The 18,744-nt window shown below is 47.2% G+C and overlaps 1 non-coding gene across 1 annotated transcript; it reads right to left on the bottom strand.

Moving 5' to 3' along the window:
- Window positions 1-1,945: 1,945 nt before the first annotated feature.
- On the bottom strand, window positions 1,946-2,017 carry TRNAR-UCU. Its single transcript has one exon. It is a non-coding gene; the product is annotated as a tRNA-Arg (tRNA).
- Between the last annotated feature and the right edge of the window lie 16,727 nt (window positions 2,018-18,744).

The raw sequence follows: 18,744 nt of genomic DNA, 5'->3' as shown, positions 1-18,744 counted from the left end.
CTAATGTCCCCACTATAGTCTATGGCTGAGCCCAGGAGCTGACACTCTAATGTCCCCAGTGCAGTCCTATGGCTGAGCCCAGGAGCTGACACTCTAATGTCCCCACTATAGTCTATGGCTGAGCCCAGGAGCTGACACTCTAATGTCCCACTATAGTCTATGGCTGAGCCCAGGAGCTGACACTCTAATGTCCCCAGTGCAGTCTATGGCTGAGCCCAAAAGCTGACACTCTAATGTCCCCACTATAGTCTATGGCTGAGCCCAGGAGCTGACACTCTAATGTCCCCACTATAGTCTATGGCTGAGCCCAGGAGCTGACACTCTAATGTCCCACTATAGTCTATGGCTGAGCCCAGGAGCTGACACTCTAATGTTCCCACTATAGTCTATGGCTGAGCCCAGGAGCTGACACTCTAATGTTCCCACTATAGTCTATAGCTGAGCCCAGGAGCTGACACTCTAATGTCCCACTATAGTCTATGGCTGAGCCCAGGAGCTGACACTCTAATGTCCCCAGTGCAGTCTATGGCTGAGCCCAGGAGCTGACACTCTAATGTCCCACTATAGTCTATGGCTGAGCCCAGGAGCTGACACTCTAATGTTCCCACTATAGTCTATAGCTGAGCCCAGGAGCTGACACTCTAATGTTCCCACTATAGTCTATGGCTGAGCCCAGGAGCTGACACTCTAATGTCCCACTATAGTCTATGGCTGAGCCCAGGAGCTGACACTCTAATGTTCCCACTATAGTCTATAGCTGAGCCCAGGAGCTGACACTCTAATGTTCCCACTATAGTCTATGGCTGAGCCCAGGAGCTGACACTCTAATGTCCCCACTATAGTCTATGACTGAGCCCAGGAGCTGACACTCTAATGTTCCCACTATAGTCTATGGCTGAGCCCAGGAGCTGACACTCCAATGTCCCCAGTGCAGTCTATGGCTGAGCCCAAAAGCTGACACTCCAATGTCCCCACTATAGTCTATGGCTGAGCCCAGGAGCTGACACTCCAATGTCCCCACTATAGTCTATGGCTGAGCCCAGGAGCTGACACTCTAATGTCCCCAGTGCAGTCTATGGCTGAGCCCAGGAGCTGACACTCTAATGTCCCACTATAGTCTATGGCTGAGCCCAGGAGCTGACACTCTAATGTCCCACTATAGTCTATGGCTGAGCCCAGGAGCTGACACTCTAATGTTCCCACTATAGTCTATGGCTGAGCCCAGGAGCTGACACTCTAATGTCCCCACTATAGTCTATGGCTGAGCTCAGGAGCTGACACTCTAATGTCCCCACTATAGTCTATGGCTGAGCCCAGGAGCTGACACTCTAATGTCCCACTATAGTCTATGGCTGAGCCCAGGAGCTGACACTCCAATGTCCCCAGTGCAGTCTATGGCTGAGCCCAGGAGCTGACACTCTAATGTCCCACTATAGTCTATGACTGAGCCCAGGAGCTGACACTCTAATGTCCCCAGTGCAGTCTATGGCTGAGCCCAGGAGCTGACACTCTAATGTCCCCAGTGCAGTCTATGGCTGAGCCCAGGAGCTGACACTCTAATGTCCCCAGTGCAGTCTATGGCTGAGCCCAGGAGCTGACACTCTAATGTTCCCACTATAGTCTATAGCTGAGCCCAGGAGCTGACACTCTAATGTCCCCACTATAGTCTATGACTGAGCCCAGGAGCTGACACTCTAATGTCCCACTATAGTCTATGGCTGAGCCCAGGAGCTGACACTCTAATGTCCCACTATAGTCTATGGCTGAGCCCAGGAGCTGACACTCTAATGTTCCCACTATAGTCTATGGCTGAGCCCAGGAGCTGACACTCTAATGTCCCCACTATAGTCTATGACTGAGCCCAGGAGCTGACACTCTAATGTCCCACTATAGTCTATGACCTTGTATAGCGCTTTTCTCTCTGAGGACTCCAAGTATTGGAGATGGCGTTAGCCGGGAATCGAACCCGGGTCATCTGCTTAGAAAGCAGCTGTGCTAACCACTGCACCACCAACGCAAAGGTAGCATGTATTGTGGGAGGAAACCGGAGAACCCGGAGGAAATCCACGCAAGCACAGGGAGAACATGCAAACTCCATGCAGATAGTGTCCTGGTCAGGATTTGAACCAAGGACCCCAGTGCTGCAAGGCTCACCACTAAGCCTCTGTGCTGCCCATATACGGCCTCTGTTCTCTAAGGCCCGCCCCCGCTGAGCGGGGTACATCAGTGATGTCCACTCAAAATTCCTCCAGAAGAAATCCAAACTTCTCCTAATCTACAATCTATAACACTCCTATAATAAAACACCCCAAATAATAAAGAGGGGTACAGTGGTCCCCAAATTACCAACACAATGGGGGTAAATATTCTATTCACACTTAGGCCTCATTCACAGGGGGGGTAATAATCCGTACCCCATGGGAGGGCCGCGTGTACCGCAATGGGGATGCACAGGTGTTCCCAGCATCCCGTGTAGGCAGTTCCATTGCTGTCATCTGGGGTGCAGCGGCTGTTCCCAATGTGACATCTGTGTGGGTGCCGGTGCACGGCCCCGAACGCACCCAGGGTGCGTCCGCGCAACTGCACCCACATGGATGTCCTCTTTGGGGTAATTGCAGCCCCCACACAGGGTACAGATTCATACACCCCGTGTGAGTGAGGCCTGGGACTTCTCCATGAAGGACCTCACTGGTGGGAAGAGTTCTCATTTCTCCAGCAAAGAAAGACTCCTCCCATACCGGCCTCCAACCTCCCCATAGCCGGTCCAAACCACACCTTAAAAACATACCGGCCTCCAACCTCCTCTCCTCGCCGGTCCAAACCACACCTTTTTTTTAAATCCACTTTATTTTTATATCTTTTCTTTTCTTATTTCATACATAGATATGCCTATTCGGCATCCATTTCATTTTATTTGACATACATTATACCACATTTTTATATTCATATACTACTCCAGTGTACGTATATACCTATGTAGGATAAAGAGTTGCGACAATTTGTGCGACGCAGAGACAGATACCGCCGGAACAGATTCAATCGCCCTCTCCCACTGATCTCCATCTATCTCCCCAATGTCTTCCACCCACTTCCTACGGCTTCTAAGGGAAGCATGACTCTGAATTGTTGCTAACAGTCCCTCATATATTTTTGTTATGAGTCCTCTCCGAGCTTCTGCTTGCAGAACCGTCGTCATCAAAGGTGACGGTAAAGTCACCACCAATGATCGTGTTTGTTGTTGTTTCTGTAGAGCATGCCGGAGCTGGAGGTACTGATAGAAGCCCCGTGGGGCTAATTGGTATTCTCTACACAGCTGCTCGTACGTTTTCAGTACCCCACCCTCGTACAGCTGTGAAAAGAACACACACCTTAAAAAGATACCGGCCTCCAACCTCCTTTCCTCGCCGGTCCAACACACACCTTAAAAACATACCGGCCTCCAACCTCCTCTCCTCGCCGGTCCAACACACACCTTAAAAACATACCGGCCTCCAACCTCCTTTCCTCGCCGGTCCAACACACACCTTAAAAACATACCGGCCTCCAACCTCCTCTCCTCGCCGGTCCAACACACACCTTAAAAACATACCGGCCTCCAACCTCCTCTCCTCGCCGGTCCAACACACGCCTCGAAAATTTGATGTCGATCGACAATACATTGATGAAACATAATCACCTGTAAAAAAGTGACTGAGATGGTGGTAAACGGCCTTCTAGACCCGGGGGGAACCGAGTCCTCCGAAAGCCGCCTCATATCCAAGAGTTGCCAAGAGTGGAAATGTAGACATCAAGCTTTAAGGTTAATCAAAAATGTCACATTCTAAAGGGAAAGGTAGAACAAGGGGGAGGGGAGTATGGAAGAGGGAGAGAGGGAGGAAGGAGGAGGGGAGGTTGGAGGTAAGGAAGGGGTGTGGGGGTTCCCCCAAACCCTCACTCCCCTTCTTTCTCCAACCTCCCCTCCCCCTTCCTCCCTCTCTCCCTCTTCCATACTCCCCTCCCCCTTGTTCTACCTTTCCCTTTAGAATGTGAAATTTTTGATTAACCTTAAAGCTTGATGTCTACATTTCCACTCTTGGCAACTCTTGGATATTGGACGTCATATTTGCCCAGCCAATTAAATGGGGCAGAGGTTGGTACCAGGAAGTCACCCGGCCAAAAGTGCTATGAAAAGTCAAGATCCGGTTTAATGGCGGTCCTCCTTGGTTGCCCTTCGCTTCTTCACTAGCTGGAATAATTTCCGTAGGTGAAGACGGGTTACTACGAGTTTCAACATTGGGATCAACAGCCAGTGTTGCCCTTTGTTGACCAATGACGGAATCCAATAGCATATTGATGTCATCGGTCATTGGTGACATAAGGGAACTCGGTAGTGGGAGGAGACCACCATTCTGTGGGATGTCGTTGCTGTGGTCTCTAGGAGGTGCGACGCTGGGAATGGGAATGTCAGTCTCCTCCATGGCGCTTGCTGCATTTTTCCTTGATGGTGGAATGATGACATCACTCGGTGGCAGTCTTTTGTGGGACGATATCCCTGTGTCCGACCTCCATTGTTGCTTGGTGCTCCTCTATTTTCTGTCTTTTCCAAGCACTAAGGGAAGCTTGAGGAGATGCAACTCTGGAAATGGGAATGCCCGCCTCCTCCATGGTGCTCGCTGCATTTTTCCTTGATGGTGGGATGATGTCACTCTTTCGTGGGACGATATCCGTGTGCCCAACCTCCATTGTTGCTTGGTGCTCCTTTAGTTTCTGTCTTATCCAAGCACTAAGGGAAGCTTGAGGAGATGCAACTCTGGAAATGGGAATGGCCGCCTCCTCCATGGTGCTCGCTGCATTTTTCCTTGATGGTGGAATGATGACATCACTCGGTGGGATGATGTCACTCTTTCGTGGGACGATATCCGTGTGCCCAACCTCCATTGTTGCTTGGTGCTCCTTTATTTTCTGTCTTATCCAAGCACTAAGGGAAGCTTGAGGAGATGCAACTCTGGAAATGGGAATGGCCGCCTCCTCCATGGTGCTCGCTGCATTTTTCCTTGATGGTGGAATGATGACATCACTCGGTGGGATGATGTCACTCTTTCGTGGGACGATATCTGTGTGCCCAACCTCCATTGTTGCTTGGTGCTCCTTTATTTGCTGTCTTATCCAAGCACTAAGGGAAGCTGGAGGAGATGCAACTCTGGAAATGGGAATGGCCGCCTCCTCCATGGTGCTCGCTGCATTTTTCCTTGATGGTGGAATGATGACATCACTTGGTGGGATGATGTCACTCTTTCGTGGGACGATATCCGTGTGCCCAACCTCCATTGTTGCTTGGTGCTCCTTTATTTTCTGTCTTATCCAAGCACTAAGGGAAGCTTGAGGAGATGCAACTCTGGAAATGGGAATGGCCGCCTCCTCCATGGTGCTCGCTGCATTTTTCCTTGATGGTGGAATGATGACATCACTTGGTGGGATGATGTCACTCTTTCGTGGGACGATATCAGTGTGCCCAACCTCCATTGTTGCTTGGTGCTCCTTTATTTGCTGTCTTATCCAAGCACTAAGGGAAGCTTGAGGAGATGCAACTCTGGAATGGGAATGGCCGCCTCCTCCATGGTGCTCTCTGCATTCTCACTTGTTGGTGGAATGGTGTCATCACTTGCTGGTATGATGACGTCACTTGGTGGATTGGTGTCATCACTTGCTGGTATAATGATGTCACTTGGTGGAATGGTGTCATCACTTTCTGGTATAATGACATCACTTGTTGGTAGAACGGTGTCATCACTTTCTGGTATGATGACGTGACTTGTTTGTGGAATGGTGTCATCACTTGCTGGTAAGATGACGTCACTTGGGGAAATGGCGTCACTCGGTGGTGGGGTGATGTTGCTACTTGTTGGTCGGCGCAGTCGGTAGAATGGCTTGAAACATATTAGGAGCAGCACCACCAGCATGGTGATAACCCCCAGACAGCATTCTGACCGGTGCTCAGTAACAATATTAATAAGGACGGGTGGCACTGTGTTGTCTAGGGCCACCCACCCCTTGGACCAGACTGACCAGAGCCCGGTGACCACCCATTGGTCCCAATCACCCGCATTTATATAGAGGGGTAGGATTATGTTCTCAAAGACTGACCCCCGTCTGTTCCAGATATCGATCAGTAAATAAATCAATCCGATCAGCTCCTGGAACATCATAAAACGTCCTAATATTCTGGCCAGGTGATATTGGCGCAGGATGTATTTCAGAATCAGAAACGTTATCAGGACTGCCAAGCTAAACCAGACTGGAGGACGGGTCAGGGATAAAAACCAGCTGATGGGTTCTAGAGGGTCATTTTCATTTCCTCTCAATGTTTCCTCCACTGGCTGCTCCTTCCTCTTCATGTTCTCCTCCTCCATGCGGGTCTCTGGGGTCCCTCTGATGACATCCCTGGGGACAGCCCATGGATACAGGATCCTAAAAATCAGCGGAATCTTCGCTGGCTGTTGTGGAGTTTCCACAATCAGCTCCTCTGGGGGCCCTCTGATGACATTTGTGGGCTCCTCCTGCTCCATGCGGGTCTCTGGGGCCCCTTTGATGACATCTCTGGGGACAGCCCATGGATACAGGATCCTAAAAATCAGCGGAATCTTCGCTGGCTGTTGTGGAGTTTCCACAATCTCCTCCTCTGGGACCCCTCTGATGACATTTGTGGGCTCCTCCTGCTCCATTGGGGTCTCTGGGGCCCCACTGATGACATCTCTGGGGACAGCCCATGGATACAGGATCCTAAAAATCAGCGGAATCTTCGCTGGCTGCTGTGTTTGCACAATCCCCTCCTCTGGGGGCCCTCGGATGACATTTGAGGGCCCCTCCTGATCCATGTGGACCTCTGGGGATTGGATGATGGTATATCTCTGTCCTCCCAAAGAGAGTAACAGTGAAACAATCATAACAAGGATTTGGTTCCTCATTTTTGCTTGTAGAAAATAACTGGCAGGAAATGCCAAGTACTAGTAATAGACGATTAGACAATTAATGCCAATCAATCAATAGACTCTGAATTCCAATCACTGGAGATAATGTGATGAAATACAAATCAATCAGTCAGGAGCTCTGCAAGAGAGATGCTTCTGCTGTGAAGACCTATTGTCAACTGACAGCTCCTCCCCCTGCAGGCTATTTATTCGCTCCAGCAGCTGTGACATCACAAAGCTCTATGTTCACAATGCAGGTTACCATGGTAACAGAATGTTTGTTTTCTCTCTGTGCTTCTATTTTTACACTGCAGGTCACATGACCAGCACTGAGAAAATTGTGTCTGTGTCTGTAAACAATCATTGGTCTCCCTTGCAGCCGATCAATTCCTTTTATTATTAGATATTATTTTATCCCAATAAATTCCTTATCGTTATTCAGAGATAATCCTGTATTTTATATTAGTGTAATATTAATAAAATGTAATAATTCTGAATGTTTGATTTGTTTTATTATAATTTAATATGAATGATGTTATTATTATTGTAAATATGAATACACTTAATAATATTAGTAATAATAAGAAGAATATTACCAATAAAAATACGATTAATAATTAAATAATGATTTATAATAATTGTAGCACCAAAAAATAAATAAAGCAAATATTGATGACAATATAAAAAATGATAAATAAAAAAGGAAACAATATCATTGTAATTATTAACTTATAATGGTAAAAATAATGACGGTGATAAAAAAAACAATATTTGTTTTTGTTTATTACCTTTTTCATTATTTTATTTTTTTGCACACTGTATTTAACCACTTCCATACAGGGCAGTTATACACCCATCCATACCAGGCCTATTCTGGCACTTCTCTCCTACATGTACAAATCATAATTTTTTTGCTAGAAAATTACGCAGAACCCCCAAACATTATATGTTTTTTTAGCAGACACCCTAGGGAATAAAACGACGGTCATTGAAACATTTTATCTTGCACGCTATTTGCGCAATAATTTTTCAAACGCCTTTTTTTTGGAAAAAAATTGTTTCATGAATTAAAAAAATAACAAAACAGTAAAGTTAGCCCAATTTTTTTGTAAAATATGAAATATGATGTTACACCGAGTAAATAGATACCTAACATGTCACGCTTTAAAATTGCGCACACTCATGGAATTGCGCCAAACTTCGGTACTTAAAAATCTCCATAGGCAACGCTTTGAATTTTTTTACAGGTTACCAGTTTAGATTTACAGAGGAGATCTAGTGCTAGAATTGTTGCTGGCACTCTAACGCACGCGGCGATACCTCACATATGTGGTTTAAACGGCGTTTACATATGTCGGCGGGACTTGCGTGTGCGTTCGCTTCTGTGCGCGAGCTACTGGGGACAGGGGCGGTAAAAAATATATTTTTTATTTATTTCTTTTTTTACACTTTTTTTTTTTTTTATTATAACTTTTATTCCTATTACAATGAATGTAAACATCCCTTGTAATATGAATGTGTGTGACAGGTTCTCTTTATGGAGAGATGCGGGGTCAATAAGACCGCACATCTCTCCTCCAGGCTGGAAAGCATGAAGTCGGTGAAAAAAATTCACCGATCTCATGCTTGCTGTTGCTTAGCAGCCGCAATTGCGGCTTTGTTTACTTACAGGGACCCGGGCGTGACGTCATCACATCGCGCCCGGGTCCTCCGACGGTCATAGAGATGACTGGTGACCATCTCTATGCTTCCTGCCAGCGCCGGACGATTCGTTCTCCGGGCCCCCGCTGGCACGGGAGAGCCGGGAGAAGCACCGGATGGCGGCGGGAGGGGGGGTGTCCCCTCCCGCCGCCTGTAAGAACGATCTAGCGGCGGAATCGCCGCTATGATCGTTCTTACGTTGTGCACAATCGCCGGCACAAGAGAAGGATATCTGAATGATGCCTCTAGCTGCAGGCATCATTCAGATATCCACCCACAAAGCCCAGGACGTCACATGACGTCCTCCTGGAGGGGTTCCTGCCGCCGTCATTTCACAATGACGCGGTAGGGAAGTGGTTAATACAGCATTACCATAGTAACATCATACTACTCTCAGTAGGTGATCCGGATTTATTTATTTTTTTTGTAACCTTATGATTATCTAATAAAAATAACAAAATATAATAAAATAAATAAAATGAAAGGATATATATTTCCCAGATTGATGGGTTGTCCCGATACCGATACCAGTATCGGTACCGATACCGAGTATTAGCGGGAGTACTCGTACTCCCGCTAATACCGCCGATACTAAAATAGAATACTTCCCCCGCCGCCACCAACGCCGCCGCCGCCACGTTAACAGTAGGTACAGGGGACATGGCTGGTTATACAGGGGACATGGCTGGTTATACGGGGGACATAGTTACATAGTTACATAGTTAGTCAGGTTGAAAAAAGACACAAGTCCATCCAGTTCAACCACAAAAAACAAAAAATAAAAAAACACAGTAAAATCCTATACACCCAACTCCATACCCACAGTTGATCCAGAGGAAGGCAAAAAACCCCAGCGGAGCATGATCCAATTTGCTACAGCAGGGGAAAAAATTCCTTCCTGATCCCCCGAGAGGCAATCGGATTTACCCTGGATCAACTTTACCTACAAATCTTAGTACTCAGTTATATTCTGTACATTTAGGAAAGAATCCAGACCTTTCTTAAAGCAATCTACTGAGCTGGCCAGAACCACCTCTGGAGGGAGTCTGTTCCACATTTTCACAGCTCTTACTGTGAAAAAACCTTTCCGTATTTGGAGGTGAAATCTCTTTTCCTCTAGACGTAGAGAGTGCCCCCTTGTCCTCAGTGATGACCGTAAAGTGAATAACTCAACACCAAGTTCACTGTATGGACCTCTTATATATTTGTACATGTTGATCATATCCCCCCTTATTCTCCTCTTCTCAAGAGTGAATAAATTTAGTTCCTCTAATCTTTCCTCATAGCTGAGCTCCTCCATGCCTCTTATCAGTTTGGTTGCCCTTCTCTGCACTTTCTCCAGTTCTCCGATGTCCTTTTTGAGAACTGGTGCCCAAAACTGAACTGCATATTCCAGATGAGGTCTTACTAATGATTTGTACAGGGGGGGGCAAAATTATATCTCTGTCTCTGGAGTCCATACCTCTCTTAATACAAGAAAGGACTTTGCTCGCTTTGGAAACCGCAGCTTGGCATTGCATGTTCTTATTGAGCTTATGATCAACTAAAACCCCCAGATCCTTCTCCACTACAGATCCCCCCAGTTGTACTCCCCCTAGTATGTATGATGCATGCATATTCTTAGCCCCCAAGTGCATAACTTTACATTTATCAACATTAAACCTCATCTGCCACTCAGTCGCCCAATTAGACAGAGCATTGAGGTCGGCTTGTAAATTGGAGACATCCTGTAAGGACGTTATTCCACTGCATAGCTTGGTGTCATCTGCAAAGACAGAAATGTTACTTTTGATCTCAAACCCAATATCATTTATAAATATATTGAAAAGTAAGGGTCCCAGCACTGAACCTTGGGGTACACCACTGATAACCTTGGACCATTCAGAGTAAGAATCATTAACCACGACTCTCTGAATTCTGGCTTTCAGCCAGTTTTCTATCCATTTACAAACTGATATATCCAATCCTGTAGACCTTACCTTACACATGAGCCGTGTGTGCGGAACTGTATCGAACGCTTTTGCAAAATCCAAATATATCACGTCCACAGCCACGCCTCTGTCCAGGGTTTTACTTACCTCTTCATAAAAGGAAATCAGGTTTGTCTGACAACTTCTGTCTTTCATGAATCCATGTTGTCTGCTGCTTAAATAGTTTTTTTCCTGCAAGAACTCATCCATGTGGTCTTTTATTAAACGTTCCAGTATCTTCCCAACTATAGAAGTTAAACTAACAGGTCTATAGTTACTTGGTAAAGACTTTGTTCCCTTTTTAAATATGGGCACCACATTGGCCCTGCGCCAATCCAGTGGTACTATTCCTGTCTTTAATGAGTCCCTAAATATTAGATACAGTGGCTTTGAAATGACAGAGCTCAACTCACCTAGGATCCGTGGATGGATGCCATCAGGTCCAGGTGCTTTATCCACCTTTATTCTGTCTAAATATTTCTGGACCATATCACTTTTGAGCCATTGTGGATTTGGGGCTGTGTCACTCCCACCCCCATTTTGGACATGAGCTCCCCCATGCTCCATTGTATACACAGAGCTGAAGAAAACATTTAATAAATTTGCCTTCTTTTTGTCCCCAGTCACCCACTCTAGATTATTTTGTAAGGGGCCTACATGCTCAGACTTCACCTTTTTACTATTAATATATTTAAAGAATTTTTTGGGGTTTGTCCTACTATCTTTTGCAATCTGTCGTTCGTTTCGACATGGCTGGATATACGGGGGACATGGCTGGATATACGGGGGACATGGCTGGTTATACAGGGGACATGGCTGGTTATACGGGGGACATGGCTGGTTATACAGGGGACATGGCTGGATATACAGGGGACATGGCTGTTTATACAGGGGACATGGCTGGATATTCGGGGGACATGGCTGGTTATACGGGGGACATGGCTGGTTATACGGGGGACATGGCTGGATATACAGGGGACATGGCTGGATATACAGGGGACATGGCTGGTTATACAGGGGACATGGCTGGATATACGGGGGACATGGCTGGTCATACGGGGGACATGGCTGGTTATACGGGGGACATGGCTGGTTATACAGGGGACATGGCTGGATATACGGGGGACATGGCTGGTTATACGGGGGACATGGCTGGTTATACGGGGGACATGGCTGGTTATACAGGGGACATGGCTGGAGATACAGGGGACATGGCTGGTTATACAGGGGACATGGCTGGATATACAGGGGACATGGCTGGTTATACGGGGGACATGGCTGGTTATACGGGGGACATGGCTGGTTATACAGGGGACATGGCTGGATATACAGAGGGAAATGGCTGGTTATACGGGGGACATGGCTGGTTATACGGGGGACATGGCTGGTTATACAGGGGACATGGCTGGATATACGGGGGACATGGCTGGTTATACAGGGGACATGGCTGGATATACGGGGGACATGGCTGGTTATACAGGGGACATGGCTGGTTATACGGGGGACATGGCTGGATATACGGGGGACATGGCTGGTTATACAGGGGACATGGCTGGTTATACAGGGGACATGGCTGGATATACGGGGGACATGGCTGGTTATACAGGGTACATGGCTGGTTATACAGGGGACATGGCTGGTTATACGGGGGACATGGCTGGTTATACAGGGGACATGGCTGGTTATACAGGGGACATGGCTGGATATACGGGGGACATGGCTGGATATACGGGGGACATGGCTGGATATACAGGGGACATGGCTGGTTATACGGGGGACATGGCTGGTTATACGGGGGACATGGCTGGTTATACGGGGGACATGGCTGGTTATACGGGGGACATGGCTGGTTATACGGGGGACATGGCTGGTTATACAGGGGACATGGCTGGTTATACGGGGGACATGGCTGGTTATACGGGGGACATGGCTGGTTATACAGGGGACATGGCTGGATATACGGGGGACATGGCTGGATATACGGGGGACATGGCTGGATATACAGGGGACATGGCTGGTTATACGGGGGACATGGCTGGTTATACGGGGGACATGGCTGGTTATACGGGGGACATGGCTGGTTATACGGGGGACATGGCTGGTTATACGGGGGACATGGCTGGTTATACAGGGGACATGGCTGGTTATACGGGGGACATGGCTGGTTATACGGGGGACATGGCTGGTTATACGGGGGACATGGCTGGTTATACGGGGGACATGGCTGGATATACGGGGGACATGGCTGGTTATACGGGGGACATGGCTGGATATACGGGGGACATGGCTGGATATACGGGGGACATGGCTGGATATACGGGGGTTAGTGTTGGATGGAGTGGAGAGGGATTAGAACTCCTGTCAGGTTTTTTTCCTTTAAAAAAAATTATCGTCAGTTATTTTTTTTTTTGCTGAGTCATCGTGAGTTGTTGTTGTTTTTGAAATCTCATTATGACTCGGCAAGAAAAAAAAAAAATAACTGCCGATTTTTCTTAAAGGGGCCACGTCCTGATTTGTGAGCTTTGTGAATTCAGGCTGTAGGATCGGAATACGGATCTCATAGGGACGCGGCTCCGGGAAGAACATGTCATTGTGAATGAGATTTAACCCTTTCACTACCAAACTATATTCTTCATTTATTTCAACCCTTTCACTGCCAAACCAAGTAAAAAAAAAACCTCCCCCTCCCCCACCGCACACATTAACCCTCTCACCGCCAAATAATTGTATCCCCATTTCTCCCCCATATGTTACATTATAAATAAAGGAGATCCTGTTTATAGTTCGTGTTGGATGGAGTGGAGAGGGATTAGAACCCCTGTCTGGTTTTTATTGCTCTCTGCGCCCCCTTTAGGGAGGTTTATTCTCTTCAACTGACAAATCATATTTTCCTCCTATTTTTAACCCTTTAACTGCCGAGTCAAATGTTTATTCCTTTTAATTCATGAACCCTTTCACTGCCAACCCCCTTCATTCCTCTAACTCAGTGGTCTCCAAACTGAGGCCCGGGGGCCAGATGCGGCCCTTCCCTTGCATTTATATGGCCCTTGGTTATATGTCACCAACAAAGTGGCACAGTTCCTCCCAATAACACCGATCATGAGGCAAATTTCCTACCAGTGACACCAATAATGAGGCCCAAATGTCACCAATGATGGGGCACAATTCCTCCCAATGACACCAACGATAGGCCCCAATGATGGGGCATTGTTTCTCCCACTGACACCAATGATGGGGCACAATTCCTCCCAGTGACACCAACAATGAGGCCCAATGTCACCAATGATGGGGCATAGTTCCCCCCAATGACGGGACACAGTTCCTTCCAATAACACCAATTATAGGGCCCAAATGCCACCAAAGATGGGGCACAATTCCTCCCAATGACACCAACAATGGGATCCAGTGACCTCTAGGGTGGGTCAATTCCTCCCAATGACACCAACGATGGGATCCAATGCCACCAACGATGGGGCACAATTCCTCCCAATGACACCAATGATGGGGCCCAATGTCACCAATGATGGGGCATAGTTTCTCCCAATGACACCAATGATGGGGCACAATTCCTCCCAAAGACACCAACGATGGGGTGCAGTTCTTCTCATTGACACAAAAGATGGGGCATTTACTCCAACTGATGCTGGAAATGTTTCTACTCCCGTTGGCCACAGTCCGGCCCCCCTAAAACCTGAAGGACAGTAAACTGGCCCTTTGCTTAGAAAGTTTGGACACCCCTGCTCGGGGCGGTGCTGGGGGAACTACTTGGAGGATATTAATGGATAGAAATCTGCTGATGGAGCTGGTGCCGGTCTTCTGGGGCACTGGAATGTGGGGGGAGCTTATAGAGTGTGGGAGGGGCTTATTAATAAAAGCGCGTTGTACGATGACCTCATCATTTCCTTGTTGGGCGATTGGTGGAAATCCATTGAGAGGAGGAGAATAATTTTATTGGATGAAGAAACGCCGATTTGGTGATAGAATAACGTGTGATAGGCCCAGAGGTCCTCAGGGTTCTGGGGGAGGGGCATACGCTCCATCATTAGCACCACACGAGCCTGTCCCTATACTACACTAGCCTGTCCCTATACCACACTAGCCTGTCCGTATACTACACTAGCCTGCCCATATACTACACTAGCCTGTCCCTATACTACACTAGCCTGTCCCTATACTACACTAGCCTGTCCCTATACTACACTAGCCTGTCCCTATACTACACTAGCCTGTCCCTATACTACACTAGCCTGTCCCTATACTACACTAGCCTGTCCCTATACTACACTAGCCTGTCCCTATACTACACGAGCCTGTCCCTATACTACACTAGCCTGTCCCTATACTACACTAGCCTGTCCCTATACCACACTAGCCTGTCCCTATACTACACTAGCCTGTCCCTATACTACACTAGCCTGTCCGTATACTACACTAGCCTGTCCCTATACTACACGAGCCTGTCCCTATACTACACTAGCCTGTCCCTATACTACACTAGCCTGTCCATATACTACACGAGCCTGTCCCTATACTACACTAGCCTGTCCGTATACTACACTAGCCTGTCCCTATACTACACTAGCCTGTCCCTATACTACACTAGCCTTTCCCTATACTACACTAGCCTGTCCCTATACTACACTAGCCTGTCCTTATACTACACTAGCCTGTCCCTATACTACACTAGCCTGTCCGTATACTACACTAGCCTGTCCCTATACTACACTAGCCTGTCCGTATACTACACTAGCCTGTCCCTATACTACACGAGCCTGTCCCTATACTACACTAGCCTGTCCCTATACTACACTAGCCTGTCCATATACTACACGAGCCTGTCCCTATACTACACTAGCCTGTCCGTATACTACACTAGCCTGTCCGTATACTACACTAGCCTGTCCGTATACGACACTAGCCTGTCCGTATACTACACGAGCCTATCCATATACTACACTAGCCTGTCCCTATACTACACTAGCCTGTCCGTATACTACACTAGCCTGTCCGTATACTACACGAGCCTGTCCGTATACTACACTAGCCTGTCCGTATACTACACTAGCCTGTCCCTATACTACACTAGCCTGTCCCTATACTACACTAGCCTGTCCCTATACTACACTAGCCTGTCCCTATACTACACTAGCCTGTCCCTATACTACACTAGCCTGTCCGTATACTACACTAGCCTGTCCCTATACTACACTAGCCTGTCCCTATACTACACTAGCCTGTCCATATACTACACTAGCCTGTCCCTATACTACACTAGCCTGTCCGTATACCACACTAGCGTGTCCATATACTACACTAGCCTGTCCGTATACTACACTAGCCTGTCCCTATACTACACTAGCCTGTCCCTATACTACACTAGCCTGTCCCTATACTACACTAGCCTGTCCATATACTACACTAGCCTGTCCGTATACTACACTAGCCTGTCCATATACTACACTAGCCTGTCCCTATACTACACTAGCCTGTCCCTATACTACACTAGCCTGTCCATATACTACACTAGCCTGTCCGTATACTACACTAGCCTGTCCCTATACTACACTAGCCTGTCCCTATACTACACTAGCCTGTCCGTATACTACACTAGCCTGTCCGTATACTACACTAGCCTGTCCCTATACTACACTAGCCTGTCCCTATACTACACTAGCCTGTCCATATACTACACTAGCCTGTCCATATACTACACTAGCCTGTCCCTATACTACACTAGCCTGTCCCTATACTACACTAGCCTGTCCTTATACTACACTAGCCTGTCCATATACTACACTAGCCTGTCCATATACTACACTAGCCTGTCCCATATACTACACTAGCCTGTCCCTATACTACACTAGCCTGTCCATATACTACACTAGCCTGTCCGTATACGACACTAGCCTGTCCGTATACTACACGAGCCTATCCATATACTACACTAGCCTGTCCCTATACTACACTAGCCTGTCCGTATACTACACTAGCCTGTCCGTATACTACACGAGCCTGTCCGTATACTACACTAGCCTGTCCGTATACTACACTAGCCTGTCCCTATACTACACTAGCCTGTCCCTATACTACACTAGCCTGTCCCTATACTACACTAGCCTGTCCCTATACTACACTAGCCTGTCCCTATACTACACTAGCCTGTCCGTATACTACACTAGCCTGTCCCTATACTACACTAGCCTGTCCCTATACTACACTAGCCTGTCCATATACTACACTAGCCTGTCCCTATACTACACTAGCCTGTCCGTATACCACACTAGCGTGTCCATATACTACACTAGCCTGTCCGTATACTACACTAGCCTGTCCCTATACTACACTAGCCTGTCCCTATACTACACTAGCCTGTCCCTATACTACACTAGCCTGTCCATATACTACACTAGCCTGTCCGTATACTACACTAGCCTGTCCATATACTACACTAGCCTGTCCCTATACTACACTAGCCTGTCCCTATACTACACTAGCCTGTCCATATACTACACTAGCCTGTCCGTATACTACACTAGCCTGTCCCTATACTACACTAGCCTGTCCCTATACTACACTAGCCTGTCCGTATACTACACTAGCCTGTCCGTATACTACACTAGCCTGTCCCTATACTACACTAGCCTGTCCCTATACTACACTAGCCTGTCCATATACTACACTAGCCTGTCCATATACTACACTAGCCTGTCCCTATACTACACTAGCCTGTCCCTATACTACACTAGCCTGTCCTTATACTACACTAGCCTGTCCATATACTACACTAGCCTGTCCATATACTACACTAGCCTGTCCCATATACTACACTAGCCTGTCCCTATACTACACTAGCCTGTCCATATACTACACTAGCCTGTCCATATACTACACTAGCCTGTCCATATACTACACTAGCCTGTCCCTATACTACACTAGCCTGTCCCTATACTACACTAGCCTGTCCGTATACTACACTAGCCTGTCCCATATACTACACTAGCCTGTCCATATACTACACTAGCCTGTCCCTATACTACACTAGCCTGTCCCTATACTACACTAGCCTGTCCCTATACTACACTAGCCTGTCCCATATACTACACTAGCCTGTCCCTATATTACACTAGCCTGTCCCTATACTACACTAGCCTGTCCCTATACTACACTAGCCTGTCCCTATACTACACTAGCCTGTCCTTATACTACACTAGCCTGTCCTTATACTACACTAGCCTGTCCGTATACTACACTAGCCTGTCCCTATACTACACTAGCCTGTCCCTATACTACACTAGCCTGTCCTTATACTACACTAGCCTGTCCTTATACTACACTAGCCTGTCCGTATACTACACTAGCCTGTCCCTATACTACACTAGCCTGTCCTTATACTACACTAGCCTGTCCATATACTACACTAGCCTGTCCCTATACTACACTAGCCTGTCCCTATACTACACTAGCCTGTCCGTATACTACACTAGCCTGTCCCTATACTACACTAGCCTGTCCATATACAACACTAGCCTGTCCCTATACTACACTAGCCTGTCCCTATACTACACTAGCCTGTCCATATACTACACTAGCCTGTCCCTATACTACACTAGCCTGTCCATATACTACACTAGCCTGTCCATATACTACACTAGCCTGTCCCTATACTACACTAGCCTGTCCATATACTACACTAGCCTGTCCATATACTACACTAGCCTGTCCCTATACTACACTAGCCTGTCCCATATACTACACTAGCCTGTCCTTATACTACACTAGCCTGTCCATATACTACACTAGCCTGTCCCTATACTACACTAGCCTGTCCATATACTACACTAGCCTGTCCATATACTACACTAGCCTGTCCATATACTACACTAGCCTGTCCGTATACTACACTAGCCTGTCCCCTATACTACACTAGCCTGTCCCTATACTACACTAGCCTGTCCCTATACTACACTAGCCTGTCCCTATACTACACTAGCCTGTCCATATACTACACTAGCCTGTCCCTATACTACACTAGCCTGTCCATATACTACACTAGCCTGTCCCTATACTACACTAGCCTGTCCCATATACTACACTAGCCCTGTCCCTATACTACACTAGCCTGTCCC

This window comes from Rana temporaria, chromosome 4 (genome assembly GCF_905171775.1).
Source record: "Rana temporaria chromosome 4, aRanTem1.1, whole genome shotgun sequence".
NCBI lineage: Eukaryota > Metazoa > Chordata > Amphibia > Anura > Ranidae > Rana > Rana temporaria.
The sequence above is the reverse complement of the archived record's forward strand: the minus strand, read 5'-3'. Positions and strand labels throughout refer to the sequence as shown.